We start from the raw sequence: 25,584 nt of genomic DNA on the forward strand, positions 1-25,584 counted from the left end.
TACTGTAATCACATTCACAACTACCTACCTCAAACTACATTCTACCCATATAACACTGTAATCATACTGTACCTACCTCAAACTATATAGTCTACCCATATAACACTAATAATAACTACCTACCTCAAACTATAGGCTACCCATATAACTCTGTAGTCATAACTAATACCTCAAACTATATAGTCTACCCATATAACACTACTCATAACTACCCACCTCTAACTATAGGCTACCATAACTATGTAATCATACCTATACCTCTAACTATACCCATATCACTCTGTAATCATATACCTCAAACTATATAGGCTAAGGCTACCCATATAACTGTATGATGGCATGTACAATAATGCTGTATACTATATATATATATATATATATATATATATATATATATATATATATATATATATATATATATATATATTCATATTTACCATATATATATCCACGTCTGAATATACCTCCATATAATCCTTTTTACATACCTGTATATAATATGTATTGGCCCTCTGTTGTGTCTTCTGACATCCGGAAGGCTGGCTGTGGCCCTCTGTTGAGTCTTCTGATCCCCGGAAGGCTGGCTGTGGCCCTCTGTTGAGTCTTCTGACACCCGTAAGGCTGGCTGTGGCCCTCTGTTGAGTCTTTTGACACCCGGAAGGCTGGCTGTGGCCCTCTGTTGAGTCTTCTGACCCCCAGAAGGCTGGCTGTGGCCCTCTGTTGAGTCTTCTGACCCCCAGAAGGCTGGCTGTGGCCCTCTGTTGAGTCTCCTGACCCCCGGAAGGCTGGCTCAGGTGTGGCCCTCTGTTGAGTCTCCTGACCCCCGGAAGGCTGGCTGTGGCCCTCTGTTGAGTCTCCTGACCCCCGGAAGGCTGCGGCTGTGGACAACTGTTGAGCCGCTCTCCGTGGTCCTGAAAGATGCATGCGTCTGAAATTAAAGTAGGCCGCTGTCCGTGGTGCTGATCTTGTAAAACTGTTTAGATATAGATGGCAATATAAATAAGGTCTGGCCATATGATGCGCCGGCCTCACCCGTTGCTCCCATCAACCATAACCATAACCTAGTTTAGCATTTTAAAATGTATAGTGTCACAAAACTTCCCATGCTAGAATCTTTTTTTTGCATTCATTTTAAATGAACTTATTTATTTAATTGTATTTCAATGCTAAATGTATTTAATTGATTTATTCCTGTATCGTTTTTTTGTTTATTTATCCACAACGCTCCTCATGTGAGTTGACTGTGGCGGAAACATCCACAACAAAATATTTGTGAAATGAAAAGGGCAATTTGACCAATATGAACGTGAATTTGACCAATCCTATATGACCGTGATTTGCTCTTGAGGGGTCATCAATCAATATGTTTTTACATTGATCTTGCATGTAAGCCTAATTGCCTGAGATCCTACTGTATCACCCTGAGACCTATATGATAGAAACATATTTTAAACGCTTTTACTGTATAGCTATGACAGTATTAAGAATTGTGACCATGAATAAATAAATACATATATGTATATTTATTCATGGTCACAATTCTTAATACTGTCATATATTTGGACATCTTTATCAATGTATCAAATAAACTATGGTTTATTTAATCAGTAATGGTGATTATTATTATGATTATTTATTATTATTAAGAGTATTTTCTTTCAGCCAGGCTCTTTGCGTCAACTGTCGGCGGACAAGCAGGGAGGAGGCGACGCGAGACTCCCGAGAAAAGGCGACATACCGATAGAGGAGACAGCCTACTTGATGTCATTCGAGCACTAGAACTGTATGAAGTGAGATAATATCAAGTGTGGACAGAGGCAGAGAGAGAGGACATACTGTATAGCACCTCCCACGTCCTAGCGTTGGTATCAAGGGGCTTCAACGAGAGAGAGAGAGAGAGAGAGAGAGAGAGAGAGAGAGAGAGCACCGTGGTGTGGAAATCGGACGACATGAGCTTTACATGAATCGTGTAAAATGCTTTAATAAGACGCTTTCGGCGTTTGTCTTTCATCTGTCTCGACCGAGGACAAGCTTATATACATCGGGACTAATTCTTCACATTCAGGTATGAATATCCTATTCCAGATATGCCGTTATAGAAGATGTTGGTATTTCGTAATAACGGTGCACTATATGCCTCTTATTGCCTTCTGCCCCACTGCTGGCTCGTAGCGGGTCGCTCTCCGATTCTAATTCCGTTGTGCAGTTTTGCATCTCGCGAATCATCACGAATAATAACATCCACATTTATTTGTGTCTGATGACCTTGTCGCTTGAATCATATGTATGTTATAGGCTATAACCTACTACACAGCCATATTGTCTGTCAGCGGGAGAGAGAGAGAGGGGGCAGAGATATGAGGGTGTATAGGGATTATCATATTGCTTTGAGGAGTGGGGGGGGGGGCGCTGCGACTGTGAAATGATGGCACCACGGCGAGATGGCGATGCTTGGGTATTTATGAATGAAACGGGCAGAGTATGCTATATGCTTTAATGGCGTTGCCCACCTTCCGCATGACCAACAATGTATGTGCCACCCCATTCTTGCCTCTACTTCGTCATACGTCAACATCAGACTATAGACCACTGACGCCAGTATGACGCATAGACCCTGACTTCAGTGGCAAATCGCGTGGTTAATCCCTGTACAGTCAGTATGCCTCCACGTCCCTCTCCTCCATCTGGATCTGTGCGTCTGCTCTGGTTGATGCACTGTGTTGTTGTGTCTGTTATGGGCCTGGCCACAAACATGGCATCATGCATGCAGGACGAATTGATCCCTTGGAGAGGGTGCTGTATGCTATTGTGCTGTATGTCGATCATGCTGCACGCATGTCATGCTTCATTCAACTTGGTTGATTTGGTTGTATGCATGGCCTGCTTCAACCTGGTTAATTTGGTTGTGTGCATGGCCTGCTTCAACCTGGTTGATTTGGTTGTGTGCATGGCCTGCTTCAACTTGGTTGATTTGGTTGTGTGCATGGCCTGCTTCAACCTGGTTGATTTGGTTGTGTGCATGGCCTGCTTCAACCTGGTTAATTTGGTTGTGTGCATGGCCTGCTTCAACCTGGTTAATTTGGTTGTATGCATGGCCTGCTTCAACCTGGTTGATTTGGTTGTATGCATGGCCTGCTTCAACCTGGTTAATTTGGTTGTGTGCATGGCCTGCTTCAACCTGGTTAATTTGGTTGTGTGCATGCTTCAACTTTGTTAATTCTGATGTATGCATGGCCTGCTTCAACCTGGTTAATTTGGTTGTATGCATGCTTCAACTTTGTTAATTCTGATGTATGCATGGCCTGCTTCAACCTGGTTAATTTGGTTGTATGCATGGCCTGCTTCAACTTTGTTAATTCTGATGTATGCATGGCCTGCTTCAACCTGGTTATATCAGTTGAGCACAATGCTGTAACTTACAGGTCTCTTAATATCTGACTGCATGTACAATGTTTTGTCATTTTTGTCATACGCTTGCGCCCGTGTGTGTGTGTGTGAGAGAGAGAGAGAGAGATTAAACATGCTGTGTGTGTGTGTGTGTGTGTGTGTGTGTGTGTGTGTGTGTGTGTGCGCACTGGGTCATAGTGCGTAGTTGGGGGAGGAGAGAAAGGGGGAGAGGAGAGGAGAGATGCATGACAGTAATTCCAGTGATCAGGCTTTGAAGTGTGTATAGCAGAGAAGAGAGTAAAGAGAGATGGACTGTCTCTATCAAAGCTTTGGTGGAGCAGGGGGGGGGGTTGTGTGGGGGAGCGTCTGCCTGTCTGTCTGTCTGTCTGTCTGTCTGTCTGTCTGTCTGTCTGTCTGTCTGTCTGTCTGCCTGCCTGCCTGCCTGTCTGTCTGTCTGTCTGTCTGTCTGTCTGTCTGTCTGTCTGTCTGTCTGTCTGTCTGCCTGCCTGCCCGCCCGCCCGCCCGTCTGTCTGTCTGCCTGCCTGTCTGTCTGTCTGTCTGTCTGTCTGTCTGTCTGTCTGTCTGTCTGTCTGTCTGCCTGCCTGCCTGCCTGTCTGTCTGTCTGTCTGTCTGTCTGTCTGTCTGTCTGTCTGTCTGTCTGTCTGTCTGCCTGTCTGCCTGTCTGTCTGTCTGTCTGTCTCTGTCTGTCTGTCTGTCTGTCTGTCTGTCTGTCTGTCTGTCTGTCTGTGTTTGTCCGAGGGGAGGTAACAGTTGTGAATGGAGGATCGAGAAAAGAGGGCGGGGCTTGCGATAGGTCAATTGAAAAGTTTCAGTTTCATGAGCCATGGTATATTATATACCCACCTCTCCTCAGCACCTTAGATATCACCACAGTACAACACAAAGTGGCCAGACATTCTTAGATATCACCACAGTGCAACACAGAGTGGCCAGACATTCTTAGTGCAGTGTGTTTTTCTAATAGCATCTAAGTACTAGGATTGAATTTGTCAACATTGGAATTAGAGTGATCTTTAGGACTAAGCTCCTTTTTTTGAGGGCGAAACCACGCAGGCTCAGAGTCCGAACAGAAGATCTAGCAGCAGAAGGGACCAGGTCTTAATAGCAGCGGCATGGGTTGTGCCGAAGAGGGACCCCACTAGTTTGAGGGGCAGCATGGGTTGTGCCGAAGAGGGACCCCACTAGTTTGAGGGGCAGCATGGGTTGTGCCGAAGAGGGACCCCACTAGTTTGAGGGGCAGCATGGGTTGTGCCGAAGAGGGACCCCACTAGTTTGAGGGGCAGCATGGGTTGTGCCGAAGAGGGACCCCACTAGTTTGAGGGGCAGCATGGGTTGTGCCGAAGAGGGACCCCACTAGTTTGAGGGGCAGCATGGGTTGTGCCGAAGAGGGACCCCACTAGTTTGAGGGGCAGCATGGGTTGTGCCGAAGAGGGACCCCACTAGTTTGAGGGGCAGCATGGGTTGTGCCGAAGAGAGACCCCACTAGTTTGAGGGGCAGCATGGGTTGTGCCGAAGAGGGACCCCACTAGTTTGCGGGGCAGCATGGGTTGTGCTGATGAACAACATCATTGATAAGTAGCAAATAGGGCTATAGAGGGTTAAACATATCTAAACTATCCCTTTAAGGAGAAGGACAAGTACAGCAGTGAGGTGATGCCACCTGTCAAGATTGATGCCTGTCTGGTGGGGAATTCCCTCCTTGTCCCTGATTGAAGCCACAGTGTGGCAGACCGGGATCAGATGGTATTACAGAGGGCAGGCGCCTACTAGATCTTAACTATACTAAACTAATGGAATCTGGAGAAAAAAAACACAAACCCTGCCACCATCTGTCACTGCATGCAGGCTTTGGGAAAAAAAACACACTCCCGTCATCTGAAAGTACTTTAACCCTTTCACTACCACACTACAGAAGGTAGGGTTAATACTGAAAGGGTTAACCTTCTGTAGTGTGGTTGTGAAAGGGTTAACCCTTTGTCGTGTGGCAGTGAAAGGGTTAACCTTCTGTATTGTCGCAGTGAAAGGGTTAACCCTTTGGTAGTGTGGTTACTGTGGTAGTGAGGGGGTTAAAGTACTGTTGGAGTTGGGTCTTGGCCCGTGTAGGGTGAAAATGGTGGTTGAATGTATTATGGGATGGGGGAGGGGGTGCCCTGCCGCCAGTACTTGATTTGTTTGATCTCGCCAGTGATGTGTCCAGCAGTGTTCATTTTGTCAACTAAATTGATGACGAAAGATGTTCGTCAACGAAGGTTTTTTTCATGACGACAACGAGACGTGACATGACGTCACGTTATTGAAGACCATGTCATGCTAACGAGACTAAATCGTTTATTAAATATCGTTGACCACAACTGAGGACACAAAAATGTAATTTACAAAAACCAGGACGAAATTTCTCTTCATGTATGTTGATATTGTTGACTAAAACAAGACAAGACAAAATAATTATAACTTTTCTTAATGCCATCGTCCCGACAGAGCAGTGTGACGGGGAGCTCTGTTATTAGCATTAGCTGAAGAGCTATTTGAAAAGCTAGTTTTAGCTTTAACGTTACCTTGGCTAAAGTTGGGACTATTCATAATCCAGCTGCAGACCTGCAAGCAAAGTACAGCAAGTTGGCAAAGGAGTATTCCAAGGTAAATCACTTTTTCACCAGTAACGTTACATTATTTCCATCTAGCTCACGCTAACTGGCTAACCTAGCTCACGCTAATGTGGCTAACTGCTCGACGTCTCGCACACAATTAATGACATGTTGCGGACAGCCATACCGGTGACAATGTTTAGCTTTTAGTGCCAAATGATAAGAGTCTGAGGCGGAGTCTCAAAAGAGACTGTTGAATATTTATTGTGCATTAAAAATCACAACAGAGCCTCTGCTGCTAAACGGAGCCTTCTGGAAGCAAGTGCAACAACGTATAATGTCCGTGTGGAACCAATGTGCCAACAACCTTTCCGTGGGTGAAGCATAGTTGTCATTTAATGATACTAATACTAATCTATACAATCACCTGTTGTTGAATAAATACCATTACTTTCTAGTTATTACTAAAAAACAGTATATATAAAAACAGTAGCTGTAAAAAAGAAAAGAAAAAAAAAGTTTTATAATTTATATAATATAATTTTTTTAGTACATTAACTAAAAATAGACAAAAATGTCATCCGTTTTCGTCGACAAAATCTAGACTAAAACAAAAAAGACAAAATTGAGACAAAAACTGACTAAGACTAAAATGCTCAGACATTTAGTTGACTAAAACTGACTAAACGAAAAATAAATGAAGATGACTAAATATGATGAAAACAAAAAAGGAGCACTTGACACATGACTAAGACTAAAACTAAAATGAAAATAGCTGCCAAAATTAACACTGGTGTCCAGTGTTATGACTGATTCAAGGTCTGATTGGACAAATCAAACACATGTGACTCCACCTGTTACACCACTAGCAATCTGTTTCTCTCAGTATTGAGAGTTTTGCCACCTGTCACCCTGTTTAGGTTTATGCCAGATTGTAGTACTAACTATACCCGTTTACCCTCGGTAGTATACCTGTTTCATTTAATTTCAAACCTTCATTTATACTCAAAAAGTCAACCGAGGTTTCCCTCATTTACAGTCACGCTGAGTTAACGTGCAGAGACAAGTGACCATAAATACCGCATAGAAATCACAGCGTATGAAATCACAACGATAAGACAACGAGACGAGTGCAGACAAAAGCAAGGATAACAAATTAAAACACGTACAACTTGATCGATAATGAGATTAGTGATCGAGTTCTTGAATTCGGCAACAGAGGGGAGAATGGAGTTCATTCCATGAGCTAGAGGGGAATCATAATGAAATTCAGATTTAGCCTTTTCTGAGCAAACTAGAGGGACCTCAAGGACCAGCCAATCAACTGTGTGTGTGTGTGTGTGTGTGTGTGTGTGTGTGTGTGTGTGTGTGTGTGTGTGTGTGTGTGTGTGTGTGTGTGTGTGTGTGTGTGTGTGTGTGTGTGTGTGTGTGTGTGTGTGTGTGTGTGTGTGTGTGTGTGTGTGTGTGTGTGTGTGCGTGCGTGCGTGCGAGCGAGCGAGCGAGAGAGATAATGTATTAAGATATTAAATATCAAGAGAAATATATAAAGAAGGATACTTTAATACTGTAACAATTATCTTTTAAATATGTATTTATTTTAAACTTGCTGAGTTAAACTGAAGATACAGTAGGCTATTTGTGGGCTCTATGATAGTTTTTTTTTTTTTTTTTTTTTTAGAACTGAGAATTATTGCATAGATGTGCATGTTATATACAACATTTAGTTCTAGCTGAAACCCATGGCAGAGAGAGAGAGAGAGAGAGAGAGAGAGAGAGAGAGAGAGAGAGAGAGAGAGAGAGAGAGAGAGAGAGAGAGAGAGAGAGAGAGAGAGAGAGAGAGAGTGGGAGTAAGAGAGAGCTTAGCTGGGCCTTATGGAGAGACCAGACGAAACGACACAGGATTTCCTGTCAGACTAGTACTATTACTCAATAGTATTACACACTCTAAACACTCACCTGGCTGGCATCCTGTCCTGCGGGAATTTCCTATTTGCACGGTGGATTTAACATACCGGTGAGTTTTTGATGCTGATTAGTTAGTCTACTCTATACAAGTAACCAATCATCATTTTTACATCCAATTAGATTCAAATGTATTGTCTTCGCACAGTATAGTACAAACGAAAATAAGAGTTTGAGCCGGATTTCTGTTTGAGCTAGACTTCTGTTTGAGCTAGACTTCAGTTTGAGACAGACTTCTGTTTTAGCTAGACTTCTGTTTGAGCTAGACTTCTGTTTGAGCTAGACTTCTGTTTGAGCTAGACTTCTGTTTGAGCTAGACTTCAGTTTGAGACAGACTTCTGTTTTAGCTAGACTTCTGTTTGAGCTAGACTTCTGTTTGAGCTAGACTTCTGTTTGAGACAGATTTCTGTTTGAGCTAGACTTCTGTTTGAGCTAGACTTCTGTTTGAGCTAGACTTCTGTTTGAGACAGACTTCTGTTTGAGCTAGACTTCAGTTTGAGACAGACTTCTGTTTTAGCTACTGTAGACTTCTGTTTGAGCTAGACCTCTGTTTGAGACAGACTTCTGTTTGAGCTAGACTTCCGTTTAAGACAGATTTCTGTTTGAGCTAGACTTCTGTTTGAGCTAGACTTCTGTTTGAGCTAGACTTCCGTTTAAGACAGATTTCTGTTTGAGCTAGACTTCTGTTTGAGCTAGACTTCTGTTTGAGCTAGACTTCTGTTTGAGCTAGACTTCTGTTTGAGACAGACTTCTGTTTTAGCTAGACTTCTGTTTGAGCTAAACTTCTGTTTGAGCTAGGTTTCTGTTTGAGCTAGACTTCTGTTTGAGCTAGACTTCTGTTTGAGCTAGACTTCTGTTTGAGCTAGACTTCTGTTTGAGACAGATTTCTGTTTGAGCTAGACTTCTGTTTGAGCTAGACTTCTGTTTGAGCTAGACTTCTGTTTGAGCTAGACTTCAGTTTGAGACAGACTTCTGTTTTAGCTAGACTTCTGTTTGAGCTAGATTTCTGTTTGAGCTAGACTTCTGTTTGAGCTAGACTTCTGTTTGAGCTAGACTTCTGTTTGAGACAGACTTCTGTTTGAGCTAGACTTCTGTTTGAGCTAGACTTCTGTTTGAGCTAGACTTCTGTTTCAGCAGCAAATAAAAAATAAGAGGGAATTATTTTCACAGGACATTATGACCGGAGAGATTTAGAGATTTAGCCGGTAAAAAAAACTGTAATTACCAGCTAACGGAAACCCGGCTCTGGAGGTACATGTACTGCACTGTTAGATGTGGGAACAGGAACCCTGTCAGCCAGAAGGAGAGGCCTCTCTGGTAAAGTGTCTGGCAGGGCCTCTCCGCTGCATATCCCTCATCCCAGGCTGGATAAGCTGGTCAGGAAGGCCAGTAGCGTGGTTGGGGTGGAGCTGGACTCTCTAGCGATGGTGGCGGAGAGGAGGAGCCTTGCTAAGCTCCAGGCCATCAGGGAAAACCCCTCCCATCCACTATACACAGACCTGGCTGACAGGAGGAGCATGTTCAGTGCTAGGCTCACACTCCCTAAATGTAGCACTGAACGGCACAGGAAGTCCTTCATTCCGACAGCCATCAGACTTTACAACGCATCACTGTGCCTCACTGCATCACTGAGCACAGGGTGACAGTTACCATCTTCCTGGACTTTTACTTTTAAAACAACACTGTTCAATATTACACTTACTGTAGACTTCTGTATATTTTTACTGAATATTCTTTACTGTATATTTTATTCTATTCTTATTCTTAGGCAATTTGTTTTGTTATTCTTATTCGCGACTTTGTCTAAATGTCTAAATGTTTAATGTGAGCGATTTGTAGTGTCAAATTTCCCTCGGGATGATTAAAGTATTTCTATTCTATTCTATTCTATTCTATTCTATTCTATTCTATCCTAATCTATGCATCCCCGCAAAGCCCTTTGAACCGAAAATCCATAAAATGATGGAATCGCAGGGTCTTCTTAGATTAAAAGGAGACCTCTATCAGACAGAGACAAACGCAGAGTGCTGCAGTGGCTCTCTGTGTTGCGACTGAAATAATTCACTCGAAAACTGCAAAACGGCTTTTGCTTTTGGAGCGTCGGGGGGGGAGGAGCACCTGCATGGCGGCTGACGGTACCGCGGGCGACGTCGCAGGGTATTTGTTTACACGTAAACGAATGGCTTTAAAGTAGGCGTTAAGCATGATTCAGGGTCTGGATGCGGGCGAGAGAGGGGCGGGGGTCAGTATCTGAGGGTGGAGTGTCTCATGGAGGCTTCTGGAAACCTAAGTCCTGGGAATTGGGTCAATGCAGAGAGGTTCAGGAGTACCGGGAGGTTAAGCTCAATCATTAGCCACTAAGCCAAGACCACAGCGCTGCAATCACTCACACACACTGGTGAATGCGCGCACGCACACACGCACACACACACACACACACACACACACACACACACACACACACACACACGCACACACACACACACACACACACACACACACACACACACACACACACACACACACACACACACACACACACACACACACACAACCACACACACACACCCACCCACACACCCTATACTATATCCAAGCACATACGCCCTCATGCTAACATGCACTTGCACATGTTTATACACACACACATGCATGTGCACACACACACACACACACACACACACACACACACACACACACACAGCCTATACTACACAAAGCCTATACTTACACATACACACTTGTGTGAAAGTGCACTTATGTATACAAAGTAAACACACATATGTGTGTACACACACACACACACGCACACACACACACACACACACACACACACACACACACACACACACACACACACACACACACACACACACACACACACACACACACACACACACACCACATGCACTAAGCCCAGCTTAAAGTCAGGCAATATGTTGGGCTGGTGGAATGCAGGGGACTTTGTCCAGATGAGAATAGTAGGATATTATTAGATATTTAGGTGGAAGTCATTCCAAGCCAGTAGAATCCATACTGGTGTTATTATAATACTGGGCCTAGAATAGAATTATACGCAATAAAAATGAGGTCCCACGGATATTTGAATGGAGCGAAGTCATTTATATTCCATGCGGACTGCCAGATATTCAATCCAGCTGTCAGGATATCCAGCTGCCTGTAATGGAATCTGGCACGTGACCCACTGGTGTGCTGAGAGGCGAGCTGCACGATCACACTGGTGTGCTGAGAGGCAAGCTGTACGATCACACTGGTGTGCTGAGAGGCGAGCTGCACGATCACACTGGTGTGCTGAGAGGCGAGCTGCACGATCACACTGGTGTGCTGAGAGGCAAGCTGTACGATCTCACTGGTGTGCTGAGAGGCGAGCTGTACGATCACACTGGTGTGCTGAGAGGCGAGCTGTACGATCACACTGGTGTGCTGAGAGGCGAGCTGTACGATCACACTGGTGTGCTGAGAGGCAAGCTGTACGATCTCACTGGTGTGCTGAGAGGCGAGTTGTACGATCTCACTGGTGTGCTGAGAGGCGAGCTGTACGATCACACTGGTGTGCTGAGAGGCGAGCTGTACGATCACACTGGTGTGCTGAGAGGCGAGCTGTACGATCACACTGGTGTGCTGAGAGGCGAACTGTACGATCACACTGGTGTGCTGAGAGGCGAGCTGTACGATCACACTGGTGTGCTGAGAGGCGAGCTGTACGATCTCACTGGTGTGCTGAGAGGCAAGCTGTACGATCACACTGGTGTGCTGAGAGGCGAGCTGTACGATCACACTGGTGTGCTGAGAGGCGAGCTGTACGATCACACTGGTGTGCTGAGAGGCGAGCTGTACGATCTCACTGGTGTGCTGAGAGGCGAGCTGTACGATCACACTGGTGTGCTGAGAGGCAAGCTGTACGATCACACTGGTGTGCTGAGAGGCGAGCTGTACGATCTCACTGGTGTGCTGAGAGGCAAGCTGTACGATCACACTGGTGTGTTGAGAGGCGAGCTGTACGATCACACTGGTGTGCTGAGAGGCAAGCTGTACGATCACACTGGTGTGCTGAGAGGCGAGCTGTACGATCTCACTGGTGTCATTAGAATCATGAGAACTGAACTTTCTAATGAAGATAGAATTATCAGTAAACGTTTGAAGGAAAAACATATACAATAACCCTCTAACTTCAAAGGGTAAAAATGGGTTATTATTCCTTTGAAATAGTTATCAAAGGTTATTTTGGAATTGTATTTATTTTCAGTTCAAGACCAGCAATGTAAGTTACTGTTAGGGTTTGAAACCGACCTCAAACGCACGGCACAGACAGGTAGTTCAGAGTTAGCCAAATACTAGGGCGTATTTATTTTCAGAGTCAAAAAGGAGCAAGTAACAATCTTGAAACAAAGGGAGACTGCCCTCAGCAGGGTTATCTGCGGCTCTGCAGATCCTCTTGGTGTTCGAGGTGGGGAAACGGTATTGACGCTGAAGCGGCTCTGCAGATACTCCCAGCTTCAACTCGAGGTGGAAAAGAGAGAGAGAGAGAGAGGTAAATAACAGTCCACATCACACAGAGGCAGTGCGGTCTCCTCCTCCCTTGCTGAGTCCAGAACAAACAAAACGATATCTTCAGTGTTCACCACAACACACAATTTAGCTGAGGGTCAGTGCAAAACAAAAACGATAAACTTCTGTGTCTCTTCTAAACACACACCCCAGCTGAGTCCAGTGCAAGCAAATGATAATCTTCAGTGTCTCCTTTAACACACAACTTAGCTGAGTCAAGTGTAAGCAAAAATAGAACTCTTCAAAACACACAAAACAGAATCGTCCAAAAAAGGGTTTGGTTCAAACTCACCAAAGCGCAAGAGTAAAGCGGGTAAACGAGGCGCAGCTCAAAACGGGGGACAAGGTCTTCACCAGCGGCAATCCACAGATGTCCTGGAGGGAGAGTAGACGAGGCACAGCAACGGGGAACAACAGGCAGAAACAGAAGTATTCAAAACGACCCGACCTCGATTGAAGGGAAGTCCCAGTATAAAAAGCCTCTGGGGCGCTAATCAAAAACTATGACAGGTGCGCGCTGGAATTGATACTTGCTCCAAAAGCGTGTGGCGGGGAATGCACCAATCAACACCTTAAAGGGGCGGAGCGTGTGGCGGGGAATGCACCAATCAACACAGTACCTTAAAGGAGCGGAGCGTGTGGCAGGGAATGGACCAATCATCACAGTACCTTAAGAAGCCTGTGGCGGGGAATGAACCAATCCTCACAGTTACTATAGGATGAAGAAACTCTATATGTTTATTAAACAATATAAACAACAGGGTAATATTTGTTATATAAAAGAGTAATCTTTAAAAAAAATTATAATAATAATTATAATACATCCACATAGCTTTTAGAAAGGTGTGGAATGAAAGTATTGCTTTCCTCCCCAGGAAATGATTGATTAATGAATTGTAATTATCATTAACTCATTCACTGCCAGCCATTACCCTCATCCTGTTCTCGCTTTAAATATAGGAGTGCGTCACCTTGTTTGTAGAGCTATATCTATATTCTATATTATAGCTATGGATACAACACTATGGTCATTTGACAGTAACTATCTTCTGTCCAAGATGCAAAAAAGAATACTTTTTTTCATGAATATGTTCGCGCGTTATCTCGTGGTGAATATAAGTATAGTTTCGGGGTGATCCGGGCTAATTCCTGGGAAACTGAGTTACAGGGCGCAATGTGAATTCTACTAAAAGCATTGGCGTTTTGTCCCTGGACACGCTACTATTTCCAAATCAAATGTATATAATAGGTATTATGTAGCATGAAAGGGGGGGGGGTTCATTTCTGATGCCCCCATGTGGAATGCACCTGATTGGATAAATTACATGCTGGTGCTCTATTGCGACATCTAGTGGCTGAATGTTATCTATTTAAAAAAAGATTAACACATGATCCTGCACATACAATGTGAGACATGGACAAGGGGCGCTCCAGTAGCACACCATATAGCGTGCTGAGTTGCGAAGCGGTCGTCCCGGATTCGTTTCCCAGTCCCGGTGACCATTTGCCGCATGTCTTCCCTACCTCTCCTCCCGTTCTCCCTCTCTCCTCTATCGGTCCTGCGTGGCCAGAAAAAGCTGAAAATGCTAATATAGATAAAAAAAAAAACATGGACAACTCTTCATGGTACAAATGAAAATCTAGTTATTGATAAAGTAAGTAAATAACTAAGTAAAGTTTTTTTCTAGCGCACATCTAAACACTAAAGTGCTGTACGAAAGGACATGAACTCAATCAGCGCCAGAGGGCGCTGTGTACTGTGTGGTTAAAAGGCCAGCGTTCTAAAGTATAGGAATACGTGGCAGTGTCCGTTTTATACCGTAGTGAATATAATAAGTATGGTTTTAGAGCGGTCTAGGGTAATTCATGGGAGGCTGGTAATAGCCCCCAACGTGTATTATACTAAATGCATTGGCGTTCCGTCCCTACACACACTACAATAAAAAAAATCAAATGCATATGATAGGTATTATGTTCCATCATGAATGCATGAAAGGGTGGGGGGGGGGGGGGGGTCGTTTTTTGATGCTTTGATCGTCACCAACGGAATACATTATGGACTAGCATTACACACATACGCTCGGATCACAATGAAGGCATGCTTTGATCAACGCAAGATTGATATCATATAGCCCTTACCTTGACTAGGATGTGCCCCAAAAAGAATATTCCAATTATCTGATCGCGAGTCCCAGTATTGGTGTCGATCGTGTCGCCAACATAATCCGCCATACATCATCCATCTGGAGCTTTTGACGCTCGCCGATCTGGACAACCGCTCCCCTTGCCCGACATGGAAAAGTCCGCCCGGACCAATATAATCGACGCACAGCCCAAGACACAGAGATTCAAAGGGTGCTCGATACCGCCGCCTGGTAGGATGCGGCCAGTATTGCATTTCTCAGGGATCTCAGGGATCTCAGACTCATTCCATATGATAACACCAGGCTCCCTGGATGGATAATGAATGGAAATATCAAATAAAAGAATAAACGGCCAAAACCCGACTATACTCGGGTTTGGCGCTGAACGTTCGGCGAGTTAACCTGACTATCATCAGGTCTGGCGCGGAATGAGTTAAGATATATATAGTAATGAACACAAAGAGAGACATACAAATGACAACAATAACATACAATGACAACATAAACAACAAGGTACAAATACAGAATTACAGACATGACAACAGATTGAGAGATTAGTGGGCCAAAAAGGCCAGTAAATATAAATGTGTCTTTAGCCTGGATTTAAAAACAGATGGAGGGAGCAGATCTAATATCTTAACGGCAACTGGTTCCACAGTCATGGAAACAGCAACTGCAAGGGCACCTTTTAGTTTTAGTTGTAACCGTTGGGACATACAAGAGAGACTTGTCACCAAATCTGAGAGACCCAGGAGCTGAGTGCCTGTGAAAGAGGTCTGTTATATAAGCAACCGGTAAGATCTTAAATTGAATTGTAAAATGAACAGGGAGCCAGTGAAGAGAAGCTAGGTACCGGGCTGATGTACACACACTATTTCTAGTACCAGTCAACATCCTGGCAGCTGCATTGACTTAATGAAGAAGACTGGGGAAATGCCTAAATATAGGGAATTGCAATAGTCCAGTTGTGATGTAATGGAGACATGAATGACTTTTTCCACATCATGGAAAGACATGGAAGGTGGATTTTTTTGGTTTTGTTTGTCAGAGATACTGTAACACCCAGGTGTCTTTGTATGTGACCGCACGCTCAAGGGAATTATTTGCCACCCAGCGTTTAATGTCCTTGAAACAATCCAGTAGAGGCTGGTAGGGAATCCCTTGATTTTAATGGGAGGTACATCTGTGAATAATCAGTATAAAAAGGAGCATCGTACACACACACACATGCGAGATGGGCGACACATAGGACACACACACACTCACATGTGTCGTGTGAGTCGCTGTTGAAATGTCCTCTCTGCGCTTGACCCATCCCGTCGTCCTTCCCACCCAGTAGTAGTAGTACCAGTAGTACTGTACCCTTAACCACTAAAGGATAGGACGTCCCTCCGTATTCGGGGCGTCTTGTAGGGCTGCACGATTTTGGGAAATAATCTAATTGTGATTTTTCTGACAGATTAAATTTGCGATTATAATTTTCTTTTTAAGCAGCCCCACAGAGGTTTATTGTAAAATGCGGCTTGCATCTGGCCTACGTGGTGGGTCTTTTCAGGACACAGAGCCTGACATTTTTTCTTTTTACCTGGGAATCGATACCTGTTGTGAAGGATCAGATTAAACCGAATATATATATTTATTTATGGATATATATTTAATAGTATTTGTATATCGTTTGATATCCCTTGTATATTCTTTGTACATATACACTGAATATCCCTTTAGTCTACTACAGCCCATAATAGTTCATTCTCTCATTGGACAAGAACCTGGCGCCAGCAGACAGGCCCCTTGAGTCAAGTTCAATAGTGCCGACGAACATGTCCCAACTAGCCCCGGTTCCGCGTAGGAATACGGCTACCGAAATACGAATGGTACTATTTGTTCACCGTGCATATAAATAGGGCGCAAGTAAAGTAGAACTTCCTTTTAGTCCATTAGTCCTTTAACCACCAACCTAGTAACAGACGTGAAGCCTCACCCACGACCCACGTGTGGTGCAGTATGGCCTATTTTGGCCCCAGAATAGGCATTGAGACCTCGTGTAAATTCATAGCTGAATTGTCATAGTTTGGCACTGTACCGTCGAGTGGGACGTATTTCTATTAAGTAATAATAGTCTATTATGTATGGTGCATCGTTCGGTTAAAGTTCTAAAGTGAGCAGCACCCCCATCGTTCCTCGCGTTATCTAGAGTCTTAACCAGGCTGGGCAGACCACGCGTGGTGCTTTCATCCGAGGAGTTCTGGGCGAGGACGAGTGGACCTGCACATTGGATTACCTACCCGAACGACTGCTGAGCCTATACGGCATGGAATATCTATTTGCTTTGGGTGCTTTGAGTTGTGGAGCGGATAACAGCCAACGCCAGTGAGTGTTGGAATTACCCCCGAGAGGAGCCCAGGTGAGACGGCGCTCAACCCAGACCGAGGCCGCCTCGCTTCTCCTTCGTTGTGGACCTACAGCTACCGTCTACAAGAGGGCCCAAGTGTATTCATCTGTGGATCAAGATCCTGCGGGCACTGTTTTCTGTACCTGAATTCTCCCCAGGAATCGTTGGCCAGATGGGATGCAGCTGACGGCTCTCCAAACCCCCCCCCCCTTACTGACTTACAACCAGCAGGACCCCTTTAGTATCCCGCTATAATCCTTAAGTACCATCGCTATAGTTTCCCTAAAGAACCAGGTTGTATACTTGCTTCCTGCGTAACCAGAGATTGGACATTCAGTGTTGATTTGCCTACGAATACTCATTTGCCTTACAAGTGCATTCAAATCATAAATGTAATTAAGTGAATGTTGTATATACCTTTTGCTATATTAAACCTTCGACTGTTATATTTGTGTGGACCTGATTTCATATGTGGGAAAGTGTTCATCATACTTAGATATCGTGTACTGGATGGCCAGAAGTTAAAGTACATCAAGCGGTAGTGGTTTAATGATACCATACTTATCAATACAGTCAGGGAATTGTACCCCTCAGTTACAATTGGTCCTTCGAGCCGGAGGGTAACTAGTGTAATATTAATATAGTGTTATTAATATTGAAATGGCCTATGATGAACACTCCACGAAACGGTCCTCCTAACGTAGAACGCCCGCGGCGCAGACGACAGACACCTCAGTACTTAGAGGATTACGCTGTCAGTCAACTACCTAGCCTTCTACAGACGGTAAACGCGGTAAAAGTAGAAAGTAAAATTATGTCTGACCTTAACGACCAGGTTACCCCGACCACAGAGGCCCTAGTGGGTTCTAATGTAACTGACCAAGCTCACGGTGGGGACCAGGAGGGAACAGACATGCCTTTACCCCCCGCCAATACCGAAGAAGTAGTCCCCGACCAGCTCCGGGAGGAAGACAACCCTCCAGAGGTGGAACCCTGCACGGAACAAGATGAGGAGAGCGCCGAGGAGATAGAGCTCCAGGACTCCCCAACGAGGACAGCCAGGAGCGGCTCACCTCTACAAGCGTCTTCCCCCAGCGAGGCGGAGAGGATGCTGTCACAGGCGTTCCTCGTCAGCCTGACAGCCTCTACCGAACGCGATCGACTCCAGGGTGAACGCGATCGACTTCAGGGTGAACGCGATCGACTCCAAACACAGCAACGGAGCGAAGAAGAGCACATACGCCTGGAGATGAGACGCCTTCAGACGGAAGAGAATATGGCAAGAGACCGGTCCGACACCCAGCGCGCCGCTGACGGTGCCCAAAGAGAAGCAGAGCGCGACATCGCTCTCATCCAGCGCGAAGCCGAGCGCGACAGACTACAAGCCGAGCGCGACAGACTACAAGCGCAGCTAATGGAGCAGCTGATCACCAGGGCAACACCCTCTCCCTCCGCCAGGGGTTCAAGGGCCTCGTCGAGACAACAGTCAAGGGCAGCATCCCCTAACCGACCAAGCGACCCTGAACTTGACCACCAGAGAGAGCCTATACCCCCCGCAGACCCCCTTCCCCGACCGGTCCAAGCGAGACCCAGCTACAAGGAAGGAGCAGCATACACTGCGGAGAGGCTAAATAAACGACTACAGGATCTAGAGGACCTGACAGAAGAAGAAGAGGGAGAGGAGGAGAACCAAGCCCGACGACAGCACAGTACTCCACCGGACCAGGAGGTCCAGTACAGCCCAGGCTATACCCCCGCGGCGCTGCGCTACAGACCCCCGACTCTATTCACGGGTGAGCATGACGCACGACCAGCCCCGAGGAACAGCACCTGGACCAGCGGGCCATGGTACCCTGCCGGTACCAGCCCACAGAGAGGCGCAAGAGGAGACTCGCCTAGGAGGCCTCTCTCCCAACGCTCACCGATGTGCCAGCCATCCACGGCGTCATACATTGGCACACCGACGTTTCCAGACTTCACCCATGAGAATCGAGCACAGTACACGGAGCTCCGGATGTGCTTAGAGACAATGATGGTGGATGTCGTTGACGAACGCCACAAGTATGCAATATTACTGAAGCACCTGAAAGTACCCCGAGCGCACAATATAGCGCTAGCCTATGCCACCTCTACGACCCCATACACCGCGGCTCTAGCAGCGCTGGACCAGAGATATGGACGTATATGGGATTACGTAATCCAAGAGATAAGGCATATTGACCGCCTACCCCCAGCAACAGACAATCGCTCACTAGACGACCTGTCTATAAAAGTGCAGTCCCTGGTAGGGATGCTGGGAGCGCAACGAGAAAAGGGTATGCACGAGCTATACGCCAACTCTAACGTCGAGAGGATTTTAGAGAAGCTGCCGCCCGCCAGACAAGAGCGCTTTAGGCGGCAAAGAGACCACCGTGATCCTAGCGGTCCCGAACCATCCCTCCTCGATTTAGCCGACTTCCTGACGAGAGAAGTCAGCAGCCTACGCTTGGATACATTCGTGCGGAGCACACCAAGCTCCAGAGAGGGACCTAGGAGAGTAAACGATGGAAGAAGATCAGTGACTGTCATGCACCAATCAGAATCAGTACCGAGCAGTAAGAACCACAGTACCCCCTCGAGAAAAGAGAAGTGGAAGATGGTGTGCCCGTACTGCGAGAAGGAACACTGGCTGTCACAATGTGACCTGTTCAAGAAGATGAATGCAGAAGAAGTGAGTCAATGGATAAAGTCCAACAGGCGCTGTTACCGATGTGCGCGCAGTCACATGGCAGCCGAGTGCCGCCTAAAGAAGAGGTGCAGTCGGTGTGACGGAGCCCACCTAGATGTCCTACACGACAGTAACAGAAGAAAGCCTGCACCTGCACCATCGAGCAGCACAAAGGCAAGTGTCATGTACATTGACCCCGCCAGCAGCAGCGGCGCCCAGGTGCTCTTAAAGGTAGTCCGTGTAACATTGAGCCACCAAGATAAAGTCATGGACACTTACGCCGTCCTTGATGACGGGTCAGAGAAGACCCTTCTCCTCGCATCCGCTGCGGCCCAGCTGGGACTGCGGGGGAGCGAGAACCAGATGACGATTCGGACAATAAGAAGAGATTTAAAGACGATAAAAGGCGAGAATGTCTCCTTCACTATCGCAGCAAGCGGGCAGCCAGAGAGACGGTATAGGATTACAAATGCTTTCACCAGCCAAGAAATAGGACTATCACAGTACACCTACCCCATCGCCAAGCTGATGGATAAATATGTGCACCTGCGTCAACTACCTATCCCGCTCATAGACGGCGCCACCCCGACCCTGCTGATAGGCTCCGACCATGCAGACCTCATAGTCCCGATAGACCGGGTCCATACAGGACCCAGAGGCTGTCCTGCAGCAGTCAAGACCCGCCTAGGATGGACACTACAAGGCCCCCTCGCTAAACCTCTCAACCGAACAGCAGCCACTAGCTGCCTCCACTCCAGAGTGACAGAAGAAGACACCACTCTCCTGCAGCATGTCGAGAGGCTATGGACACTAGAGACAATGCCCTTTAAGAACGAAAAGAAAGACATTCGTTCTAAAGAAGACATTTACGCCATAAACCTCCTCGAGCAAGGGACAAAGAGAGTCACAGTCGGCGGAGTGATGAGATACGCAACTCCACTCCTGAGGCGAGAGGGAATGCCCACCTTTCACGCCACGAAAGAAGCTACGGAGCGGTATCTATTGAACACAGAGCGGCGCCTAGCCAAAGACCCCGCTCAAGAGAGTGTGTACCGCGCTGAGATTGAGAAGCTAATCACAGCGAGACACGTAATGAAGATTGACATTAAAGAGGCCGATCAGACGACCGAATCATGGTACGTGCCGCACCACAAGGTCCACCACAACGGCAAGGATCGCATTGTGTTTAACTGCAGCTACCAGATCGGATCCCAGAATCTGAATAAAGAGCTCTTGCCCGGCCCCACACTCGGCCCCTCTCTACTAGGCGTGCTACTACGCTTCCGCCAGGACAAGGTGGCTATCAGCGGGGATATCAAAGGGATGTTCCTGCAGGTGAGACTAGTGGAGGAGGATAAGCCCCTACTGCGGTTCCTATGGAGAGAGAGGATCGGAGATGAGCACCCAGCCATCTACCAATGGGAAGTCCTCCCCTTCGGAACCACATGCAGTCCGTGCTGTGCTACATTTGCACTGCAGAAACACGTCGCAGAGGACCCAGCAGCAGATGAAGAGGTCCGACACAGTGTGAAGAACAGTTTCTACGTGGACAACTGTTTACAAAGCGTTTCGACCCAAGAAGAAGCCGACGCTCTCCTACTCAAGCTACGCGCCTCCCTGATCAAAGGCGGCTTTGATCTCAGGCAGTGGGCCAGCAGCGACCCGCAAGTATTGCGCAGCCTCTCCCCCGCGGACAAGGCAGCCAGTAGCGAGACCTGGATGGCGACCATCCCAGGAGAAGCCCAAGAAATGACACTAGGACTAGTCTGGTGCTTCAAAACAGACTCGCTCCACTATAGACACAAACCCCTGACCACGGAGCAGGGAAGGTCGACGGCGATACCGACCACCAGACGGAGTGTGTACAGAACACTCGCCAGACAATATGACCCGTTGGGATGTATTCTACCTTACACCACCAGGGCAAAGATGATTGTACGAGCACTATGGGACAAGGACCAGGGCTGGGACGACCCAATACCCGCACACCTTGCCTCCACATGGAGAGAGTGGGAGACGGAACTCCGCTCACTCCCAGGCGTCAACATACGCCGCAGCTACTTCCCACCCACAGTGAGGCCAGAGACATGGAAGATGGATCTACACGTCTTCAGCGACGCCTCCGAAGTAGCCTATGGATCTGTGACCTACTTGCGTGCCCAAGAAAAGGGAGGAGAGATACACACCACTTTCATCCTGGCTCGCTCAAGAATAGCCCCACGAAAGCAACAATCTATCCCGCGTCTAGAGCTCTGCGCAGCCCTAGCAGGAGCGCATCTAGCCACGTTAATCCAACGTGAACTCACCATCCCGGTGCAAAGAACAATCTTGTGGTCAGACTCTACGACAGTACTCACATGGATCAAGTCTGATTCATGCAGATACAAGGTCTTCGTGGGAGTCAGAGTCACAGAGATTCAAGAGTTAACAGAAGCAGCGAGCTGGCGGTATGTGGACACCAAACACAACCCAGCTGACGTCATCACCCGGGGAATGTCCCTAGATGACCTTACCCGTCACAACATCTACAGTGACGGACCAGAGTTCCTCAAGCTCCCGGAAGAAGAGTGGCCTACGCCCACCCCACGGGAAGCGAGTAAAGAGGAGGCTGAAAACAAGAAACCTATGTTCTGTGGATTGAGCACAGTCGCCTCCACAGACCCCAACATAGATGATTGCCTCACCCTACAGAGTGCACAGATAAAGACATTCCTGTGGCACCACCCAGAGATTCAGCCCACCACTGACATTTCAGCAGCTGACTACGAAGAAGCAGGACTTCTTCTACTACAACGAGCCCAGAGAGACTCGTTCCCCGATGAGCTAGACTGTCTACAGGGAGGAAAGCCCGTCCCATCAGACAGCAGACTGCTCCACCTGGCACCCGAGAGTGACGCCCATAATCTCATCAGAGTGGGTGGTCGTCTGCGGAGAGCCCCCGACCTACCGGATGACGTTAAGTACCCGATAGTCTTGAACAGCCGACACAAGGTCACAGAGCTGATCATAAAGAAATACGACGAGGATGTGCACCACGCAGGAGCAGAGAGAGTCTTCGCGGAGATCAGACGTCGCTATTGGATACTTCAAGGGAGAGAAGCAGTGCGACGCTTCCAGCGAACCTGTCTAGACTGCCGAAAGTGGCGCGCGCAGCCCAGCATACCCCGGATGGCTGACCTACCTCCCTGTCGCCTCCGACTCGGCGACAAGCCCTTTCACTCCACAGGCATGGACTATTTTGGCCCGTTGTATATAAAGAAAGGAAGAGGAACCGAGAAGCGGTGGGGTATTGTATTCAAATGCATGACCACCAGAGCGATACATATCGAACTCCTTCCAACCATGAGCACAGACTCATCCCTTATGGCCTTCCGAAGATTCACAACGCGGAAAGGAAAACCGTCTACATTGTTGTCTGATCACGGGACAAACTTCAAAGGCGGAGAAAGAGAGCTGAGAGAGAGCTTCCAAGCTATGGGCCCAGAACTTAAGACCCACCTCGCTCCATCCCAGATTGACTTCCAGTTTAATCCCCCGAACGCACCCCACTTCGGTGGAACCTGGGAACGAGAAGTACGTTCTATAAAGACAGCCCTGTACGCCGTGCTTGGGGCCCAGACTGTGGCGGAAGAAGTCCTAATGACAGTCCTCACGGAGATCGAGGGAGTATTGAACTCCAAGCCCCTCGGTTACGTCTCAAGTGATGTAGCAGATGTCGACCCAGTCACCCCCAACACACTCTTGATGGGGCGGCTGGACCCCGCGCTACCCCAGACAATGTACAGGCCTGAAGAAGCGAACGGCCGAAGAATGTGGAGGTACAGTCAAGTACTGGCTGACAAGTTTTGGAATAGCTTCCTACTCCACTATCTACCGTCTCTACAGACCCGCCAGAAGTGGGTAAAAGAGAGAGACAATTTGACAGAAGGAACAGTCGTCATGATTATCGACCAGTCACTACCCAGAGCTATGTGGCCGGCTGGCCGCGTAAGCAAACTGATCACCGGTGCCGATGGCAAGGTCCGAGCAGCTGAAGTGCTCGTCCAAGGGCGAACTTACACACGACCCGTGGCGAGGCTAATAGAACTGCCAAGACTCCCAGACACTATCGATGACGACCATGACCCCATGACTTTGTGAGTTGACTGACCCTTACAGCGGACCTTGAGTGGTAGACAGTGCGGTTAATCTGTCTCTGCTTAGCTAATTAGGTGGGACTAATTAGGGGGCGGCTGTTGTGAAGGATCAGATTAAACCAAATATATATATTTATTTATGGATATATATTTAATAGTATTTGTATATCGTTTGATATCCCTTGTATATTCTTTGTACATATACACTGAATATCCCTTTAGTCTACTACAGCCCATAATAGTTCATTCTCTCATTGGACAAGAACCTGGCGCCAGCAGACAGGCCCCTTGAGTCAAGTTCAATAGTGCCGACGAACATGTCCCAACTAGCCCCGGTTCCGCGTAGGAATACGGCTACCGAAATACGAATGGTACTATTTGTTCACCGTGCATATAAATAGGGCGCAAGTAAAGTAGAACTTCCTTTTAGTCCATTAGTCCTTTACCCTCCAACCTAGTAACAGACGTGAAGCCTCACCCACGACCCACGTGTGGTGCAGTATGGCCTATTTTGGCCCCAGAATAGGCATTGAGACCTCGTGTAAATTCATAGCTGAATTGTCATAGTTTGGCATTGTACCGTCGAGTGGGACGTATTTCTATTAAGTAATAATAGTCTATTATGTATGGTGCATCGTTCGGTTAAAGTTCTAAAGTGAGCAGCACCCCCATCGTTCCTCGCGTTATCTAGAGTCTTAACCAGGCTGGGCAGACCACGCGTGGTGCTTTCATCCGAGGAGTTCTGGGCGAGGACGAGTGGACCTGCACATTGGATTACCTACCCGAACGACTGCTGAGCCTATACGGCATGGAATATCTATTTGCTTTGGGTGCTTTGAGTTGTGGAGCGGATAACAGCCAACGCCAGTGAGTGTTGGAATTACCCCCGAGAGGAGCCCAGGTGAGACGGCGCTCAACCCAGACCGAGGCCGCCTCGCTTCTCCTTCGTTGTGGACCTACAGCTACCGTCTACAAGTGGGCCCAAGTGTATTCATCTGTGGATCAAGATCCTGCGGGCACTGTTTTCTGTACCTGAATTCTCCCCAGGAATCGTTGGCCAGATGGGATGCAGCTGACGGCTCTCCAAACCCCCCCCCCCCTTACTGACTTACAACCAGCAGGACCCCTTTAGTATCCCGCTATAATCCTTAAGTACCATCGCTATAGTTTCCCTAAAGAACCAGGTTGTATACTTGCTTCCTGCGTAACCAGAGATTGGACATTCAGTGTTGATTTGCCTACGAATACTCATTTGCCTTACAAGTGCATTCAAATCATAAATGTAATTAAGTGAATGTTGTATATACCTTTTGCTATATTAAACCTTCGACTGTTATATTTGTGTGGACCTGATTTCATATGTGGGAAAGTGTTCATCATACTTAGATATCGTGTACTGGATGGCCAGAAGTTAAAGTACATCAAGCGGTAGTGGTTTAATGATACCATACTTATCAATACAGTCAGGGAATTGTACCCCTCAGTTACAATACCGGTACCCAACGGTACCTTTTTTTCTGTACTTTACTCTCCCTCTCTGAAGTCTAAACTTCACAACACACAATCTAAAACCCCTTACCTACCTCTCCCAAACGGATCTTGTATCTCAATGGGACTTCCTGGTTAAATACATTTAAAAAATATATAAAAAAAGAAAATGCGTTTTTTTTTTTTTTTTTTG

The sequence above is a fragment of the Notolepis coatsorum genome (assembly GCF_963971535.1).
Source record: "Notolepis coatsorum genome assembly, chromosome: 2".
Taxonomy (NCBI): domain Eukaryota; kingdom Metazoa; phylum Chordata; class Actinopteri; order Aulopiformes; family Paralepididae; genus Notolepis; species Notolepis coatsorum.